Source organism: Stegostoma tigrinum, chromosome 25, assembly GCF_030684315.1.
Source record: "Stegostoma tigrinum isolate sSteTig4 chromosome 25, sSteTig4.hap1, whole genome shotgun sequence".
In the NCBI taxonomy this organism is placed as follows: domain Eukaryota; kingdom Metazoa; phylum Chordata; class Chondrichthyes; order Orectolobiformes; family Stegostomatidae; genus Stegostoma; species Stegostoma tigrinum.
Window position 1 is genome coordinate 5826999 of NC_081378.1, and position 20383 is coordinate 5847381.

The following is a 20383-nucleotide window of genomic DNA, read 5'->3' on the forward strand; positions in this document are numbered from 1 at the left end:
GAATGGGATCATGGGTTATGGGGAGAAAGCAAGATCAGGCTATTGAGTTGGATGATCAGCCATGATTGTGAGGAATGGTGGAGCAGGCTCGAAGGGCTGAATGGCTCCCTCTTGCTCCTATCTTCTACGTTTCTATGACCTCCCAATCTCTATACTTAAGGTATTGACCAAAGAAGACGATCATACCAAACACCTTCTTCGTTAGCCTGTCTATATGCAACTCTGCTTTGAAGGATCTATGACACTGCATCTCAAGGTCTCATTGTTTGGCAACACTGCAGGGAGTTCTTCTAGTAAACTGACTAATACACCAACCAACACTATCAAAACATTAAAACTGCCACTTCAACTCACTACCTTGTTGCCTGGCAAATATATCTGTCTTGGGCCTGCAGCAGTGCTTCAGCGAAGCTCAGTGCAAGCTGGAAGAACAGCAACAAAAACAGAAGTTTCTGGAAAAGCTCAGCAGGTCTGGCAGCATCTGTGAAGAAAAAAAAGATCAGAGTTAACGGTTCAGGTCGGGTGACCCTTCCTCAGAAATCAAAGCTAGACGAACAGCACCTCATTTTCCACTTGAGAACTCTGCAGCCTTCTGCAGTCAATATTGAGTTCAATAATTTTAGGGCTTGAGGTACCTTCTCCCATGATCTTACCCAAACCCCCACACACCTGGCCTGTTATCACAAGGTCTGCTATTACACATATCCCATTGTGAGCCCCTATAGTCTGCATCCATTCTCCCAAACTGATTGTTAACCACTCCTTTGTCTGCCCAACTGTTGTCTCTCTTTTGGCTCCATATTCATCTATCATTTACCCCTTACTTCTCCCCCCACTCTATCTTCTGCATAAAAAACAATTTCTTCCCAGCTACCATCAGGTCTGAAGAAGGGTCGCCGGGTCCAACTTCTTTCCACAGATGCTGCCAGATTTACTGAGCTTTACCAGCAATTTCTGTGTTTGAAACTGGTTAATGACTGAAATCACAGAATGGTTACAGCGCGAGGCTGTTCAGCTCATTATATTGACACCAACCCTCTGCAGGAAGAACTTACCTAATCCTGGAACAGAGAAAGGAAGCTTATCATGAAGGGAAAGGTCAGGTTGTCTGAGAGAAAAAAGTTGAAGACAGAAAGTACCAAGATTTATGAAAAGAAAATTACTGTGGTATGAAGTGATTGAGATTATACTAGAAACATTGGAAAAAGGGAACACAGAGGTCATTGGTTAAACAGTAATCAAAAGATGAGTGGGGCCAATTTGAGAGAGGAGACATTGTGGAGACAGCAGGCTCTGCATTCCTGTTTCTAATTCTGGAATCTTACTGTCTCAATTTTAGTGGCTCTGCCTTTGAAGCCCTTTGAAGTCCAGGCTCTAAGCTCAGAGATACTTTATACCGAGAATACTGTGAATTGTTCGGCTCCCCAAATCTATGGAAAAGTATACCGGCTTTGGAAGCTGTCCAGAGACGGTTCTATAGATCAGTCCCAGGCATGGACAGATTTTTTTTATGACGAGAGGATGAGCTGGCTGGGCCTGTGCTCATTGGAGTTTAGATGCACATGGTGGCCTTATTGAATCAAACAAGATTCTTGCAGGGCTTGACAGGATAGATGTGGAGAGATGTTTCCCCTTTTTGAGGGTAGTGTTGAGGAAGTGCTGCAGACGGACTTGGGCAAGTTAGGAAAGAGGGCAAAGACATGACAGATAGAGTACAATGTGGAAGTGTGAGGTTATGCACTTTAGTAGGAAGAATAGACGTGGATTTTCTCAATGGGGAAAGGCTTTGGAAATTTGAAACACAAAGGGACTTACTTAGGAGCCTGATTTCAGGATTTTTTTTAAGATTAACATGCAGGTTCAATTGACAGTAAGGAAGGCAAATGGAATGTTAATATTCATTTTAAGAGGGCTAGAATACAAGCTCAGAGATGTACTGCAAAGGCTATGTATGGCTCTGGTCAGACTGCATTTGGAATATTGTGAATAGTTTCAGGCCCCATATCGAAGGAACGATGTGCTGGCCTTGGGGCAAGTTCAGAGGAGGGTACAAGAATGATTTCAGGGATGAAGGACTTGTCGTACAAGGATTGGTTGAGGCCTCTGGGTCTATACTCGATGGAGTTTAAAAGGATGAAGGGGTCTCCCATTGAAACTTACAGAATACTAAGAGGCCTGGATATGGTGGATGTGGAAAAGATGTTTCTGCCACTAGGGGAGACTAGGACTTGAGGGCACAGCCTCAGAGTGAAGGGATGACCCTACAGCCCCTTCCTCAGCCAGAGGGAGTTGACTCTGTAGAGCCCATTGCCACAGACGGCTGTGGAGACCAAGTTGTTGAGGACTTTTATGACTGAAATTGTTAGGTTCTTGATTAGTAAGGGGATCAAAGGTCACGGGGAGAAGGCGGTAAAATGGAGTTGAGAAACTTTATCAGCCATGATTGGATGGGGGACTGTATTAAATGGGGCCAAATGGCCTAATTAACTCCTACATTTTAATGGTTTTAGGGTCTTGTCGGGGACACTAGGACAAGTGGGCATAATCTCCATGTAAGTAGCCATCCATTTAAGACAGAGGTAAGGAGGAGTCTCTTCTCTCAGACGGTGGTGAATCTGTGGAATTCTTTACCATGAATGGTTATTGAGATAGTTGTTAAAGTATTGTCAAGGCTGAGATAGACAGAATTTTAATCAGTAAGGCAATTGAGGGTTATAAAGAAAAGGCAGGAAAGTGGAGTTGACGATCATCAGATCAGCCATGATTTTGTTGAATGGTGGAGCAGACTCAATGGGCTGAATGGCCTGTTTCTGTTCAGATGTTTACAGTCTTCGTAAACCTCTCTCCCTACTTTACGATGATTCATAAACCTATGTCTCTTTCCTACTATTTCCTTAAGTATCTTGACATCTCATAGTAAAATAGTCATGCGAAGCACCTTGAAATGTTTTATCATGATAAAAGGTACATTATAAATACAGACTGTTGTTGTTATTGATTTACTGCCTGATAGTGTGTCACCCTCCAAAAGATAAGCAGAGGCCTAGTGATACCATGGTGATAATGGTTATAGTAATCCAGCACAGAGTGATTTGGGTTCTCTGTTTGATTCCCTGGGCCTTGCTATATTTATCCCAACAAGTGAAGGCACAGGGTAGTCAGTGTGCGAGGGTCGATAAGGTTTATTTTTATTGTCCTGCTGAACCCAATGAGAATATTTATGGCAACTAATTAAAAACAATGCATGCACAGCGAGCTAACTGGGGTGGGCAAACACTTCAAGAAACAAACTTGCTTGCAATTGGTGAATGGCAAAAATTGGTTGCCCATTTTCTCAATTGAACTGTGTAAGCATTAGAATTTTTGGTGGAGGCTTTTAGTTTGAAAATCAAAGGAAGGAACAGCATTAGAAAGTCAGCTCGTACATTGGCGATCATTTCATGGAGATTTGAGTCCGGGAGTAATGATGAGGCCACCATTAGGATACTGCATACAGTTCTGATCACCCGTCTATAGGAAGGAATTTTGCTAAAGTTAAGAAGGTACGGAAAAGATTTACAAGGATGTTGCCAGAATTAGAGGGTTTGAGCTATAAGGAGAGGCTGAATAGGCTGGGGCTTTTTCCCTGCAGTGTCAGAGACTGAGGGGTGATCTTATAGAAGTTTGTAAAATCATGAGGGACACAGATAGGGTGAATAGTCAAGGTCTTTTTCTGAGGGTGGGGAGGTCCAGAATTTGAGGGCATAGGTTTAAGCTGGCGGGGGGAGGGGGAGGATTTAAAAGGGACCTGAGTGGCAACCTTTTCATGCAGAGGAAGTGGTAGAGGTGGGTACAATTACATTTAAAAGGCATCTGGATGGGTACATGAATAGGAAAGGTTTAGGGCCAAATGCTGGCAAATGGGGCTAGGTCAGGTTAGGATGTCTGGTTGGCACGGGTGAGTTGGATCGAAGGGTCTATCCATGCTGTATGACTATGTTTTCCTGCAGTTATATACAGCCATGGTGAGATCTCACCTAGAGTATAGTGTACAGTTTTGGTCTCTCTGTCTAAGGAAGGATATACTTGACATTTAGGAAAAACAACAGAAATTCACCAGATCAATCCCTGGGATCCAATGATTGTCTTCTGAGGAAAGGTTGAGGAACCTGGGACTGTATTATCTAAAGTTTCAAACAATGAAAGGTGATTGAAACTTACAAAAAGGACATGGCAAGGTCGATATTAGATCCCTCTCTGAACTGGATTCTTTAAAACTAAGGGATATAATCTCAGGATAAGAGCTTTAAGACTGAGATGGGGAAGAATATCTTCACTCAGAGAGCACGAGTCTTTGAAATTCCCTACCCGAGAGAGCTGCAGAAGCTGAATCATTAAATAGATTCAGGACAGAAATCCTGGAGAATAATCCCAGTCAGGGGTATGGAGAGCTTATGGGACAATGGCTTTGTGGAGATTACACATGATCGAGAATGGCAACGCAGACTTGAAGTGATGAAGAGCCTAATCCTGTTCCTATGTTTCCTTTGTTACCAGCACTGCAGGAATAAATATTTTTCTCTGTGTCGGCATTAATTACTCCCACTGCAGATGGGTTACAGGCAGCAAAGTGTTCCCTTCACACTCTACCAACATATTGCATTTAATAAATGTAATTTCAGATTCTCTCCCTAACAGCCCTCAGCCTCCAGATTGTTCATCTCCCCTCCAGGCTATCATGCTCTATTTTCTCTAAAACTCTCGTCATTCTAGTGTAGCCTCTCTGATGGTAGCGTAATCTGTGGATAGGTGCTGTTTCTCTGCTGTATTCAGCTGAACTGAGTAAAACATCAAGCAGCACTGCTCTGCATTAGAGAGAGCTGGATACCATGAGGACTTAGTTCTGTGGGTTACAGCTCTTCCCATTTCCCCGAGCATGACGACGTGACTAGCAATGGGTGTTGGAGCATTAGCTTCAGCATAAATTTTCTGAAGGTTGAACTAATAATTTTGTTAACTTGCCTCTGCGTCAAATTATTCACAAATCGGGTCCACTTTATTTGCAGTTACTACCTCCGTCATTTCAGGATGTAATTGCAATCAAGTTTCTAAACCGCCTGGGTTTTATCATGGACAACTCTCAAAATCCCCTTTTTTTGCTGCTTCCGTGGCAAGAGCTGTCAAATCTAGGTGCCTTCAATTGTTTATCAACTTCCCCATGATCTTGGACCTAATGCCTAAGTTATCAGGCTGCCTTGAAAAGCAGTTCAGAGGGTATTTAATAAGATTCTAATGGAACACAGCTTTAGTGTTGATAAAGAAAACAGAAATTGCTGGAGAAACTCAGTAGCCTTGGCAGCACCTATTAAGAGAAAGCAACAGTTAACGTTTCAAGTTCCGGTGACTCTTCTTCAGAACTTACAGTAGTGAAGCAAAGGTTTTTTTTGTGCTGAAGACAAGGAGTGAGCAGATAGCTGGAGATGGAACCTAGAGAGAAAGAAAGTTAGCCAAAATGAATCATCCTACCCAACTTCCTTTGTTTCTCTGTCTCTGGGCACTATCTCCATCTATCTATTCACTCCTCCTGCATCCCCACTCCCTGTCATCAATATAAATACCACTCTTTCCTTGCTATTATCAGCTCTGAAGATGGGTCACTGGAACTTGAAACGTCTACTACTGCTTTCTCTTCACAGATGCTGCCAAACCTGATGATTTTCTCCAGCAATTTCTATTTCTGTTTCAGATCTCCAGCACCCGTAGTTCTTTATTTTATCTTGAATTTGATAACTTTGTTAAACATTACTGCTGTTTGTTTTCACCAAATTAAAACCACCCAATTTTCAGTTATACAATTGCAGTTGAAATCAATCCAAATCAACTTGTGTAGTCCCAGTTTCCTAAATGAAACAGAACACTATGCTTCGGTGTTACTTTTCGCATTTTACTTGCACAGCAATGGACATAGCTTGGAGCTGGATGAACACAGCAGGCCAAGCAGCATCTCGGGAGCACAGAAGCTGATGTTTCGGGGCCGAAATAGGGTCTAGGCCCGAAACGTCAGTTTTTGTGCTCCCAAGATGCTGCTTGGCCAGCTCCACACTTTGTTATCTCGGATTCTCCATCATCTGCAGTTCCCATTATCTCCAATGGATATAGCTTTCTGTTTTTAATCTCAGGCTCCTTCAATGATATTTATTAATGTAAACTTGCAAATGCACTGGGCTGTTGCAAACATAATTATGACACTCTTTATGCTTTGTGTTACGTCTGGCAAAAGTACTCTTTCGGACCTATCTATTTTTTTAACTGGAAGATGGTGGGGGAGAAGAGGTCGATGAATTATCAAGAGCGGTTAAATAGATTAGGCCTTTACTCATTAAGTTTGGAAGAATGAAGGGTGATCTTATTGAAACATACAAGATTTGAAGGGAACTTGACGCTGCTGACATTGGAAAGATGTTCTCAGTGGTGGAGGCAGTCTCACACTCACGGACACGGAAGGGTCCAAGGTAAATCTTTTCGGAATGGAGCTTCATTCTGCACTGTTCCACTTGCTCACATCCAAAAGAAATCAAGTGGAGGAACCCAAGTGATTTTAGTCTCAGTTGGATTACCTCGATTTAGAACCTTCCAAAGACGATACACAAATATGCTGGCCACATTTTTGTCCCCTTAAATGATCAAAATTGTGCCACTTCACCACTTTTAATCATAAATATTTAACATTATCTTTTTTACAACAGAACATATATTGAGTGTTTCTGAAGAAAAGACATATTTTATTGCAGCTTTTTACCTTGCACACTCATCAAGACAATTTGTAAGAGTGCCAACACAAAGGGAAAACAAACCGTGTTTTCTTCTACACTGGAATTTCTTGCAAATTGTCCTGATGGGTGCAAGATGTAATGTTTTGATAAATTTATCTTTTTCAGCATTGTTCAAATTCTGTTCAGCCAAGTGACTAAAATATATATTGCCAGCACAGAACATTAATCAATGCTAATCAGATTACAGCTTTTGTTGCCTGAAAACTGTGAAGTCCCAGGAGTGGAGAAGTCATTTGATCTGGGTAAACATTTTACCTCAAGCATTGCTGAAAATGGCATCACAGGTGTTATCATCCCGTACCCAGCAGGACTGAATCAGAAGAATACCAAATTCCATAAGGAACAACAATTCATACCATATGGGAAACGGGTGCTGATTGCTTGGCATGTCAGCTACGATTGGTCGGGGTACTCCTCCTTGCTGAATTTAGCCATTCTAATTTGTGAGATTATTTTCTTTGACCACCGTGTGCTAGAGACCAAAGGAAGACGCCAAGAAAATAAAAGAAAAAGTAGAAATCGTTAGAAAATCTCAGCAGGTCTGGCAGCATCTGTGGAGAGAAATAAGAGTTAATATTTCAGGTCCAATGACCCGTCTTCAGAACTGGAGATGCTGCCAGACCTGCTGAGATTTTTCAGCAGTTTCTGTTTATCTTTCTCATTTCCAGCAACTGCAGTTCTTTTGGGTTTTTTTTTCACCAAGAAATGAATTCTGCTAATGCCATTTCTGTCTACATTGCAAGAACATTTCAAAGGAATACCTTCACTGTCTTACAGGAACTCATACAACTATGTTTATGAAGGTGATAATTTGGAGACCACAAGAAATTGTCACCTTCCAGGAGACTCTTGAAATGACATTGCTACGCTCCAAAACCAGGTCATTCTCAGGAAAAATGAGAACACAAAGTACAGGCATTGGAGGAGGCAACATGGTTCTTTGAGCCTAATCCACCATTTAACAAGGTCATAGCTGAGCTTCTGTCTCAATTCCACTTTGACACCTGATCCCTGTGCCCTTTGATTCCATTAGAGCCCAAAATCGATTGACCTCGAGTGGGGCATCTTGAGGAAGAAGTGTTGTTCCTAGACTGTACGGATTTACACTCCTGATTTTCTCACTGTTAATGCCAGCAGGGAGGAGGGGGGAGGAGATACTAAAGACCAAGTCATTCAGGATACCATAACCCATTTCTGTTCCACCCCCAACACACACATGCATGCACACACTCACGCGCACACACAAGCATACATGCGCGTAGACACAACACACGCATGCACAACACATGCACTCACATGTACACACACTCTACAAACTCCACTAATTATCCTGATTCCCGCAACCCAGCTGACAAAGTTCTCATTCCAAACCTTTACATTTCTCCACCCCACCCCATGTTTTAAATTGTGGAGGGGGGAATGTGGGTGGGGCGAGGGGAGCAGCTGGGCCCAAAATTGGGGACTTGGGCCCAAAGAGACTGCTGTGTTCAGAATGTGGGGGCATTGTACAAAGGACGGAGGAACGGACCTGTGGTCAGGATGTTGGAGCGCAGCTGTGCTTGGGATTGTTGGCGGGGGGGGGATTACTGTTCTTAGGATGGTGGGGAGGGGAGAGGAGAGGAGATCTGCTCAGGGGGGCGGTCCTGTCATCAGGTGGGGGGTGAAGCTTTGCTCATTATGAGGGTGAACTGTGGTCAGGGTGGGATGCCCAGATCAAAGGCAGCACCCAGCTAGGTGGTTTCTGTGCCCAGCTCTGCTCACTGATGGGGGGCTAACATTGAAAAGTGATAAACATTAGCTCCCCATCAGTGCTGCCTCAAACCTTATTTTCAAATCCCATTAGGTCTTCATCCCATTTCCATTTTGGTAATCTGCCCCAGCTCCAGACTTCACCTTACATGAATGATAGTAACATGTAGGACACGCAGGGTAGTCTAAGATAGGATAAAAGGTTGGCACAACATTGTGGGTCGAAGGGCTGTACTGTTCTATGTTTTATGCTACCCCCAACTTGGTCTTCTGGCTCTCCATTAGATATCTGAGCTCCTCCTGTTCTGACCTCTTGAACATCCCTGATTTTAAAACTATTCTGTCCCTCTGTCACGCTTTTAGCTGCCAAGACCCAAGTATCAGAAAATCTCACTTTAATCCTCTGCGTCTCTTGTTCTTCCTTTAACACAGGCCATAACATCTATTTATTTCATTACACCACGTAATGAAGTTGTAAACATTTTGTCTGCAAGTTCACCAGTTAAATATATTGGGACGATTCACTACATTCCAGCAACGGCACCTTCCCACCCTGTATCCTCTTTCAGAAGGGACAAGGGCAACAGAGACATGGGAACACTATCGCCTTCTCTCAATGCAACACACCAATCTGACTTGGAAATATGTCACCTTTCCTTCAAAATTTTTGCTCTCCTTGGTCCTGTTCAGGGCAATTAGAGATAGACAATAATTGCTGGCTCAACCAAGAAAGCCACACATCCCATGAAAATAATGAACAAATCTAAAGGTACTGCAGAAACACAAGGTGCTGTTGGGATTTCACTCCTTGTTGTAACAACATGTGACGATCACTGCTGGCACCATGTTCTATTTCAGGTACCAACAGCTGCTAGCTTGGTGGTTAGGATTCAGAGCTGCCACCAGTCCTCCTCCCACAGGTCTGTCCAGTTGTCTGAGGAACAACCCACAAAAATGGCTCGGCAGAAGAGGCACTTGTCTTTCATAATAAGATGCAGTTTATTACGTTACTGGTGGGGTTTGGTTAGCAAGACAGAATGAAGCCAACAGTGTGGGTTCAATTCCTGCATCGGCTGAATTTACTTTGAAGGGCTGTCCTTCTCAACCTCTCTCCTTGCCTGAGGCGTGGTGAGGTTAAACCACCACTCGCCTTCTCCCTCTGTATCTAATGAGAGAGCAGCCCTAGGGTCTGGTGGGACAATGGCAACTTTACCTTAATTATATAGCAATTACTCCGTAACCTTGCATCAGCTCTTGGGCATATTACGTGTTGCTAACAAGAGGTAGTGTAGATCAGACTGTCTCCATCAGGAGACCATTTCAGATTCCAATTGTTTCTCCAACTAGACACTGTGAGACCTCAGACTGGATGAATCCCCAGGTAGCTCAAACATTAAGTATTTCAGAACCAGTACCTGATACAATTATATACCTCTGTTCCATCACAACTGGTCGAGATATTTTTTAACCAACCTGTTCAGGGCTGTTATTACACATTCTGAGGAAGGGTCACTGGACCCAAAACAATAACTCCATTTTCTCCTTCACAGATGCTGCCAGACCTACTGAGTTTTTCCAGCAACTTTTGTTTTGATCTTGTTATACACACCTGTGGAACAGGGAGGATTTGAACTTGAGCCTCCTGGCTCAGCGGTGGGGACTCAAAAGCCATTTCCAACTGGTCTGTGCTGCATGTGAACATTCTCCCACCTTAAAGCAAGGGCGTGTGTCTTTTTAAACCAAATGGATAAATGTGAGCAGCTGTTTCCCTTAATACCAGCATCTAATATCCAGGCAATTTCTGATGGAGAAATGGAAAAGAACTGGCACGTGGCTTGGAGTGGCTATAGGCAACAAATAGACTGGGGAGTGGGGAAGGTGGCTGGTGGTGACAGTCCCCCTGTTCTTACACCATAAACCTGCAAATATTTTTTCTTCAGGACCTTGTGAGGGTAAACCATGCTTGTCACATGCTTGCCTGTCTGTATCGCAGCCTGTGGCTTGTAGCTTTTGTGTTTATCTCTTGCCCAAGACGGTGACTCAACCCGAGGTTTCATTCAGGCAGCCGTCCTCCGCCCACCCCTTTTGAACAAGCATTCTTTATGCAGGAATCCAGACGCCAAATGCTGGAAGATCACAGCCTCACAATCAAGCCTGATCCTGCCCCCATTCCACAGCGAGATGCTTGCAGTTTCCAGCAGGAATTCCAATCAGCTGCACGAACTGCAGCTGGCTTTACCTCTCTATAGACCAGGAATATGCCATGAACAATAACTTGATACAGACTTTGCACTGAGTTCAGCATCAGGAGAGGTTTTTGTTTAATATTCGTTCCTGGGATGGGGGTGTCGCTGGCTAGGCCAGCATTCATTACCCATCCCTAATTGCCCACAAGGCAGATAAGAGTCAACCACATCGCTGTGGGTCTGCAGTCACATGTAGGTCAGACTAGGTTAGGAGAACAGGCATTGATGAACTTGGGGGGGTGGGTGTGAGTTTTAAAACAATAATTGGCAGTAGTCAACGTGGTCAACATTGGTCATGCTTTTAAATTCCAGCTTTTTTAAAGCTATTTCCAATTTCATCAACTGTCACGGTGGGCTTCAAACCCATACCCCCTGTCTGGGGTTTTAGATTGCTAGGCCAATCACTTTACCACAACGTCACCATCTCCCCATGTACCATTCCCCTCCCCCCGCCCCGCCCCACCACCAGGCCATATCCCCATATTCACCATCAAAACCTCTGGATGGGTTGATCTGAAATGAATCATTTACAGTGATAAGGAGCATTGTTAAGGTATGCTGAATACACTCTGACAAGATGTGTTATGGAGATAACAAGGTGTAGAACTGGATGAACACAGCAGGCCAAGCAGCATTAGAGGAGCAGGAAAGGCTGACGTTTCGGGCTGAGAACCTTCTTCAGAAATGACAAGATGTGTTAACTGGACACACCTTAAAAAGGTGCACAAACAAATCCGGCAAAGTGCTATTATACGGAACATCAATGTAATTCCCCTTTACGTGATTGAGCAAATGTACAGTAAGGTCCCCTAGTGCTTGGTAAAGTTGTGTCAACAGAATGCATTGACACAGAAAAATGCAGACTAATACTGACTTGTACATAATGCTGCAGTGATACAAAATAACTATATCGATAATCAACTCAGCACGTCAATATCAATCATGACACAGGGTAATGTTGATATTGGTACAGCAACATGGGTGCACTAATAGGGTACTCTGATTGAATCCAATTCCAGGCCTGCTTTGCTTCACAAACTCCCCTAACCCAGGAAAGAGCATACCATCCACGACCCAAGCTAAAATGCTTTTGTTGGAGCTATTTACTGCAGATGCTGGAATCTGCACTGAAAACAAAAAAAAATGCTGGAGAACACAGTGGGTCAGCAGCAACCATGCAGAGAAAGTAAGCTAACATCTCAAGTTTAGCTATTGCTCAGTTGGTGAACATCTTCTGAAGGTTGTGGGTTCAAGTCCCATTTCAGGTATCAAGTGAAAAAATCAACATGCAATTCCACTGCAAGAACTGAGGAAGCCCAGCACTGTCAGAGATACTGTCTTTCACTTGGAAACTGACTGCAGTGGTGACTTCCAACTTTCTGGCAACTGATTTTTCAACAAAATACACATGAAATTATTATTCCGTAATGCTGAGGAAGAAGACGACATTGGAAAGGGAAAGGTGTATAGGCAAACATAAGGGAAAGCTGTCCGCTGGGACCTCTCTCCATATTCTGTCAGCACAGTGTAAACTGCAAAGGAAGTGTCCAGGAATGATGTCCAACTCACCTGTACATTTCAAAGCTGCTGCCATATCTCTGAGTATAATCTTTAAAAAAATATATTATCCTCGCAGGTGGATATGAAGAAAAGAGCTCCGAAAGTACAATTTCAATAAGATAATGCTTGGGACTCCAGTCAATATCCATCCCTCAATCAACAATACAGAAACAGAAATACCTGGTCAGTATTGCTGTTTGAGGGAGCTTGCTGTTTGTAAAATCTGCTGCTGTCCTACTGACATTATAGCAGCAATTAAACTCCAAAAAGTATTCCCCTGGCCAAAGCGCGTTAGACATTCTGAGATGATGTTAGTCTGCATTGAAACAGTTTTCTTTCTGATGATTTACACATTAATTCACCACAATAGGGAATTTCTCAATTTGGCATTAAAGAGTTATGACCGACTGAATCTGTCATGATCTGTGCTGATTAATGTGTAAATATATTTAGTCATGTATTTTATAACAAAAATGTAAGCACACAGCAAACGGATGCACACAGCAAACGGATGCCTTGTGGCCCAGGATCATATAGTCGTACAGTTTTTAAGCATGGAAGAGTCCCTTCAGCCCATCATGTCCATGCTAATCATTAAACACTTTCTAATTTCATCCCATCTCCCAGCTCTTGGCCCATAGTAAGCTACAGGGTTTCAAATGATTATCTAAATAAGTTTTTAATTGTTGTGACAGTTCCTCACTCTATCATCCAGCAGTGAGTTTCAGATTTCCAATTCCATGAATAAAAACTTCCTTAAATCACCTTTAAACTTAATGCTCCTTACCCTAAATCCATGTTACTTAGCGAGTGACCCCTCTTCAGAGGGGAAAGGCTTCTTGCTATCTACTATGTCTATGCCTCTTGGAATTTTTTACACCTCATTCAGATCCCCCTCAGCTTCCTTCACTCTATGAAAAACAAGTGGAGCCTATTTTAGTCTCTCTTCAGAGCTGAATTGCTCCAGCCCAGACAACATCCTGGTGAATGAATCCCTTCTGTACCCCCTCCAGTGCTATTACATCTTTTTTAATAGTATGTGACCAGAAATGCACACAGTACTCCAGGTATGACCTAAATAATATCTGCACAGCTCCAGCATACCCACCTTGCTCTAGTATGCAATGCCTTGACTAACAAAGACAAGTATCCCAGCGCTTTCTTTACCACCTTACCTAGCTGTTCTACTGCTTTCAAGGGTCTGTGAACATGCACAGCATGGTCCCCTCTGATCCACCGTACTTTCAATGTGTCTGTCCTCCTTTGCTAGCCCTCTCAAAATGCATCAGCTCACACTTTAAATTCCATCTGAATTCCTCTCGCTTAAGAGAGACAGAATAAAACAGCATTACGGACCTTTGTTCTATTTGCCCCGAAAGACACGAAACAACATTAGCCAGAAATCTCTGGTGAGTCAGGTCGGAGTAAAGATCTGAAGAAGCAGTTACACACGAAAATTGAAACCCCAATGATTTACCTGAGTTGGCGCCGCAGCGGACAGAGACTCCCAGATGTAACAAACTGGGTGTTTATATCAGCGTCAATGTCTAAAACCTCATCTTCTTTTCCAGCCTGCCAGCTGTATCCTAACGCCCGCCTGCAAGTTCCTTCTTCGAGCTTTGACTTCACAGTCTCTGCCAGCGAGTTACTGATTAATTCTCGATTTAAAGACTCACATTTCTAGGCAACTGCCCGAGCGCAACAGCGCTCCAGCCTGTCAATCGTTTCCAATCAGTAGGAGGGAACAAGTCTTTGGAATTAAAGGGCGAGCTCAGTGCTAGATCTCTTTTCTGGGTTTTAACCACGCTTCTGCTTGCATTCTCTCGATCTTACTGGTGTTTTACTTTGAAAGGGGGTGAATTGGATTGAGGGTGGACACTGGGAAATGTGGATGCAACTTTGAAATGTACACATGACATCATTGTTGGACACTTTCCGTGCAGCTTACACGGGGTCAGAGTGTGGACAGAGAGGTCCCAGATGAGTAGCTGTGTCTCCTACTATTTCCTTCCCTTCCCTTGGCGCAATGTGATCACAATTTCACCTGATTTTCTTTTCTGGTTGAGAAAAATCATTTATCCGTTTTGTTGGAAAGTTGAAATGTTGCCACCTATTGTCAGCTGGTGACACTCAGAATTCAGAATATTCTGGGAGTCAGTCCCGATCGCCGGATTTAGGTGTTTTTTATATTTGGAACTTTTTTTTGTTATTTCTGTGGGACACGCCATTTAGGAACAGGAGGCCATTCTGCCTGCTCCGGCGATCACAGCTGATCTGGTTACTCTATGTTCTGGCCTGTCCCCCATTAAGTTGTCTGCTTACCGTGAATCAATCTAACACGGCTTTAAGAAAAAAATCAAGATCTCTTGCTTCCACTAACTTTCTAGGAAGCGAGCTCAAAAGACTCATGACCCCCTGAGAGATAAGAAATTTCGCCTCATTTCTGTCTGAGTTGTGTAACCCCTTATTTTAAACGGTAACCCTAGTTTTAGAATAACCCACATGAGTAACTAGATTGGGGGCCAGTTCAGAGGGCAGTTGAGAGTCATAGGAATATACAACACTGAAACAGACCCTTTGGTCCAACTCGTCCAGACCGACCAGATATGCTACATAAATCAGAACGCATATGCCAGCATTTGGCTCATAACCCTCTAAGCCGTTCCTATTAATGTACCCATCCAGATGCCTTTTAAATGTTGTAATCATACCAGCCTCCACCACTTCCTCTGGCAGCTCATTCTAACACGCACTACCCCCCTCAGGAAAACGTTGCCCCTTAGGCCAACTGCAATGCTGTGGGTTTAGATTCATAGACCAGCTAAGGAAGGCAGATTTCACTTCCTACAAGACATTAGTGAACCAGTTGGGGTTTTAAGACAATCAAAGATGGTGTTGTGATCAATAATATGAGACTAGCCATCAATTCCAGACTTTATTCTTTGAATTCAATTGTATTCCGCTAAGATACTGTTGAAAACTGACTTCTTTGACAAGATTTATGATCATCTACTCCAAAAACCTCCTTTATGTGGCTTGGTGTTATACGTTGATCTCATGAAGCACCTAGGGAGGTTTTGTCACTTTAACAGTGCCATTTGAATGCAAAGATGTTGTTATGAAGCAGTCTGTAAATAGCTGCATGCTGACCTTGGGGGATTGTATACCTCGTGTCCCAGGTCATTGTTGGAGTAAGTGTGCCAAGACCATCAAGTACCAAAGGGGTATAATGGCAGGTGTGGCCGCTGCAGTAAAATGCCTGTTGCCTAGTCTGTACAGCTTTCTCTCATCTTGTACCACTTCAGCAGTGAAATACTGTATTGGGGCACTTTCAAATCAACTCCCGTGCTAAACATTGTGTGCATTTAGCGGAGACCAGAAACTGTGCAGTTTGGAGGCACATTCCATTTGCCGTTCTGATGTCCGGTGGAAGTTGGTTTTGAAAGAACTTCCATTTCTACTCATTCCAATGCTGCAGAGATCCTGTAAATAATTTCACTGACAGACGCTTCTAGAAAAGCTATTGAGTGATGATGGGCCATTTTTTTGGAAATTTTTGAAACCAAAATTAATAATGACTAAATAAAAACTGTTTCTCAAAACACAATGTTGAACATTCATTCAAGTAAATGTGTCAAAAGAATTCAGGGGTGACCTGGATTGAAAATTTCAAAACTTTGATAAATTTTTTTTATCTGACCGATATATTTTTGCACGTAGATAGGGGGATAGAGTTAAGATGCGTGTCAGCTATGAATCGTGAAACAGGGTCATGGGGCTGAATGGCTTTCTGTCACTGCTAAGAAGGTGAATTTCATATTTTGTATTGGCATGAAATGTGCACAGCTATGTTACTGGTCAGCTTGACTTCCTTGCAATGGAGCAGTTATGACATTAAGCCCCCTAAAAGAGTTTATCTCTCTTGGTTGTAGCTCTATCCTTGGTACTCAGTAACACGGACAGACAGTAACTCAGTCTCCTAATCTCCAGAAGTTTGATTCTTCCAAATATCTCACCAAACCCAAAGATCAATCAAAACTTGAAGTTTATTGAATGCAGGGTTGGCATATTGTTGCAAACCTTTCCCTGCATTGGTTTATCTCTACTTTCCCCGTATCAATGTTGTTGCAGCAAAGGAGCTTGATGTTGCATACTGTATCAATCTGGGATCTATGCAGGCACACCGCCATGGCTCCCTGATTGAACCAGATTAATTGCCCCAATCAGGGAACTCAGATTCTATGAGGTTCTCCTGGCTGACCTCATTACAATCCCTACGCTGGCTAGTGGTGTTATCACTGGATTGTTAATCCAGGGACCCAGGAAATATCCCGGAGACCTGGGTTTGAATGGTAGATGGTGGAATTTGAATTTTAAGGAAAAATCTGGAATTAGGAGTCGGATAATGACCATAAAATCACTGCTGATTGTCAGGAAAACCCCCATCTGATTCACTAATGCCCTGTAGGGAAGGAAACTGCCATCCTTACTTGATCTGGCCTACATGTGACTCCAGACCCACGTGAATGTATTTTAAAAATCAAACTTGGTGAAAATTGACAGACTCACTTAATACAGCGCAGAATAAATTGAAAGCTGAGGATAGGAAATCAATTCAGGAATTCTACTGTGCTCCATGCCTCTGAGGAGAAATGTAAGTTTGTAAGGGGGCATTGAATGCGGTTGAGAATGATACCTAACCTGAACACTCTCACCTGGCCATATCAGAGGGTAGATGATGCTGCATCTGCCTCACAGAAGAGGCTAGTCACTAAGTACTGTAACCGGCTTGAGGTGGAACTGCAGACACATTGATTGCTCTTTCCATAGTAGTGAGGGTTAGCACTGAATTAGTTGATTCATTGATTGCTTTATTATTCTCACGTACTGAGATACAGTGAAGAGTGTTGTTTTATGTGCTATACAGGCTGATCGTACCATACAGAGTGCATCAGGGTAGCAGGACAGAGTGCAGAATACAGTGTCACAGCCACAGAGAAGGTGCAGGGAGAGAGAGAGAGAGAGAGAGAGAGAGAGAGAGATCAGAATTAATATTTGAGAGATCCATTCAAAAGTCTGATAACAGCAGGGAAGAAGCTGTTCTTGAATCTGTTCGTGCACTTACTCAAACTTTTATATCTTCTGCCTAATGGAAGAGGATTGAAGAGAATATAACTGAGGTGGCAGGGGTCGTTGATTATGTTGATTGCTTTTCCAAAGCAGCGGGGAGTATAGAAGGGAATGGAAGGAAGGCTGGTTTGTGTGATGGGCTGGGCTGTGGTCATGACTCTCTGCAATTTCTTGTGGTCTTGGGAAGAGCAGTTGCCATACTATGCTGTGACGCATCTGGATAGAATGCTGTCTATGGTGCATCTATAAAAATTGGTAACTGTACCATTACAGGTGGCACCTATCAGCCTGCAATCCAAAGATGCTCACCGTAATGACAGATACTGCATCCATTAAGGCGACATAGTGACCATTAGGAGTCCTCACATCACCTCCATGGCCTAGCTCTCCCTCTCAGCATTTCTTCACAGACAGAGATTTTTGGAAAATTGTTTTCGTTGGTTGAGAGTCTGCTGTGACCTCAAGAGTCCTCTCCAGGATTTGTAGCTGCTACAACAGTGAGTACAGGTTGGGGTGTACTCACTGTTGTGGAACCATTCAAACTTTCCTTCTTTTCTCTTCCATGTTGCTTCTTTGCTCAGTCTCAATAGGCATCTGTAGCACTCCTAAAGAAGCATATCCAAGCCTTACCATCGCTGGCCTGCAGTTTCTGCTGGCAGCAGACAGAGGTTGGTGGAGGATATGGAAAGGGCCTTCCTCAGAGAGCCTGTCACAGGTTTGTCTGGGATCCCTGTGGAGCAGTTTCCTGATGGACAGCCCTCAGTATGACACAATTTCAGGCAGATGACTGTCTGGTCCATCCAGGCAACTTGCTCAATGCAATGTAATAAAATGTGAGGCTGGATGAACACAGCAGGCCAAGCAGCATCTCAGGAGCACAAAAGCTGACGTTTCGGGCCTAGACCCTTCATCAGAGAGGGGGATGGGGAGAGGGAACTGGAATAAATAGGGAGAGAGGGGGAGGCGGACCGAAGATGGAGAGTAAAGAAGATAGGCGGAGAGAGTGTCTAGGCCCGAAACGTCAGCTTTTGTGCTCCTGAGATGCTGCTTGGCCTGCTGTGTTCATCCAGCTTCACATTTTATTATCTTGGAATTCTCCAGCATCTGCAGTTCCCATTATCTCTGATACAACTTGCTCAATGCAATTGGCTGACAGGACAAAGGCCTCAATGCTGGCGATGTTGCCTGTTCCCAGAACCTCAATGTTTTCAATGATGTGCTCCTGTCAGCAGATCCTGGGGATACTGTGGAGGCAGTGCTGATGGAAGCTTCCGGAAGATGTATGTGTTGTTGGTACAGGACCATGACTGGGTACCATACAGAAGCGTGGTGACAATTTTGTCAACTTTGGGCTTGGTCTTTGCTCTGAGACTGTGGTTGCTTCCCATTTGTTTGTAAAGATTGCTTGCTTTGGAAAGGCTATATTCCACTTTGGTGGCATTAACACACACAATATTGAAATACAAATCAAATCTAAAGCTGTGTATTGATTTTCCAATTCAGAATACAACTTTTCAAAAAATAAAGTCTTGAATTTTCATCACATTTTGCAAGTTGTAAGATAACATGTTATGCAGTAGGCTATAGATAAACCCATAAATAATTTAATGTTAATTCTTGCGCTTCATTTTGTTTGCTAGTTCAGGGTATATGGCTGTACAGTAGAATGGGTGACGCACAAACTCTGCCTTTGCACCAAGCAAATACGATATTGTATCAGTGATAATGGGAACTGCAGATGCGGGAGAATCCAAGATAATAAGGTGTGAAGCTGGATGAACACAGCAGGCCAAGTAGCATCTCAGGAGCACAAAAGCTGACGTTTCGGGCCTCGACCCTTCATCGGAAAAGGAGGATGGGGAGAGGATTCTGAAATAAACAGGGAGAGGGGGGAGGTGGACCGAAGATGGATAGAGGAGAAGATAGGTGGAGAGGAGAGTATGGGGTGGAGGAGGTAGAGAGAGGATAGATCAGTCCAGGGAGGACGGACAGGTCAAGGGGGCAGGATGAGGTCAGTAGGTAGGAAATGGAGGTGCGGCTTGAGGTGGGAGGAGGGGATAGGTGAGAGGAAGAACAAGTTAGGCTGGCGGGGGCGAGCTGGGCTGGTTCTGAGATACAGTGGGGGGAGGGGAGAATTTAAAGCTTGTGAAATCCACATTGATACCATTGGGCTGCAGGGTTCCCAAGCAGAATGTGAGCTGGTCGTGTAACAAACTTGTATTAACCGGCACCCACGATAATAGAATGTGCCGGTTGATCAAGAGATCCGTCATCAGTGTGAAAACGCACGCTTAAGTGATAGAAACAGAATGCAACGGGTATACACATCAATGTTATGCTTTATTTGCAGCATAAATCATTTAAATAATAATGCAACTTTGCTTTAATTAAAACTTACCAGCAGAGAGTTGTCTCACTCACACCCTCAGCGACTGCATGGACATTGCGGAGATAGCCATGACACCAGCGTAGGTGCTGTAGTGGACAATGAATAAAGTTATCTCAGAGTACAAGGGGACCTTGAACAGAGGGGCAAATGAGCCAAGAACTGACAGATGGAGTTTAATTTAGATGAATGTGAGGTGTTGCATTTTGGAAATTGGCTGCCATATTTCCTACATTATAACAATGAACATATTTCAAAAGACCTTTGTTAGTTGCAATGCCAATTGAGATGGACTGACAACCTAAAGGACCCAATAGTGGCTCAGTGGTTAGCACTGCAGCCTCACAGCGCCAGGGTTCAATTCCAGCCTCGGGCGACTGTCTGTGTGGAGTTTGCACATTCTCCCCGTGTCTGCGTGAGTTTCCTCCGGGTGCTCCAGTTTCCGCCCACAGTCCAAAGAAGTGCAGGTTGGGTGGATTGGCAGCACTAAATTGCCCATA

At 43.5% G+C, this 20383-nt stretch overlaps 1 protein-coding gene across 1 annotated transcript in view; it reads right to left on the minus strand.

Moving 5' to 3' along the window:
* LOC125463363 (proline and serine-rich protein 2-like) overlaps positions 1–14366 on the minus strand; it is a 68552-nt gene extending 54186 nt beyond the window's left edge. The window contains exon 1 of the mRNA XM_048554573.2: positions 13845–14366. The gene's annotated coding sequence lies outside the window, so the exon portion shown is untranslated. The remainder of the gene's footprint in view (positions 1–13844) is intronic.
* Positions 14367–20383: the final 6017 nt, after the last annotated feature.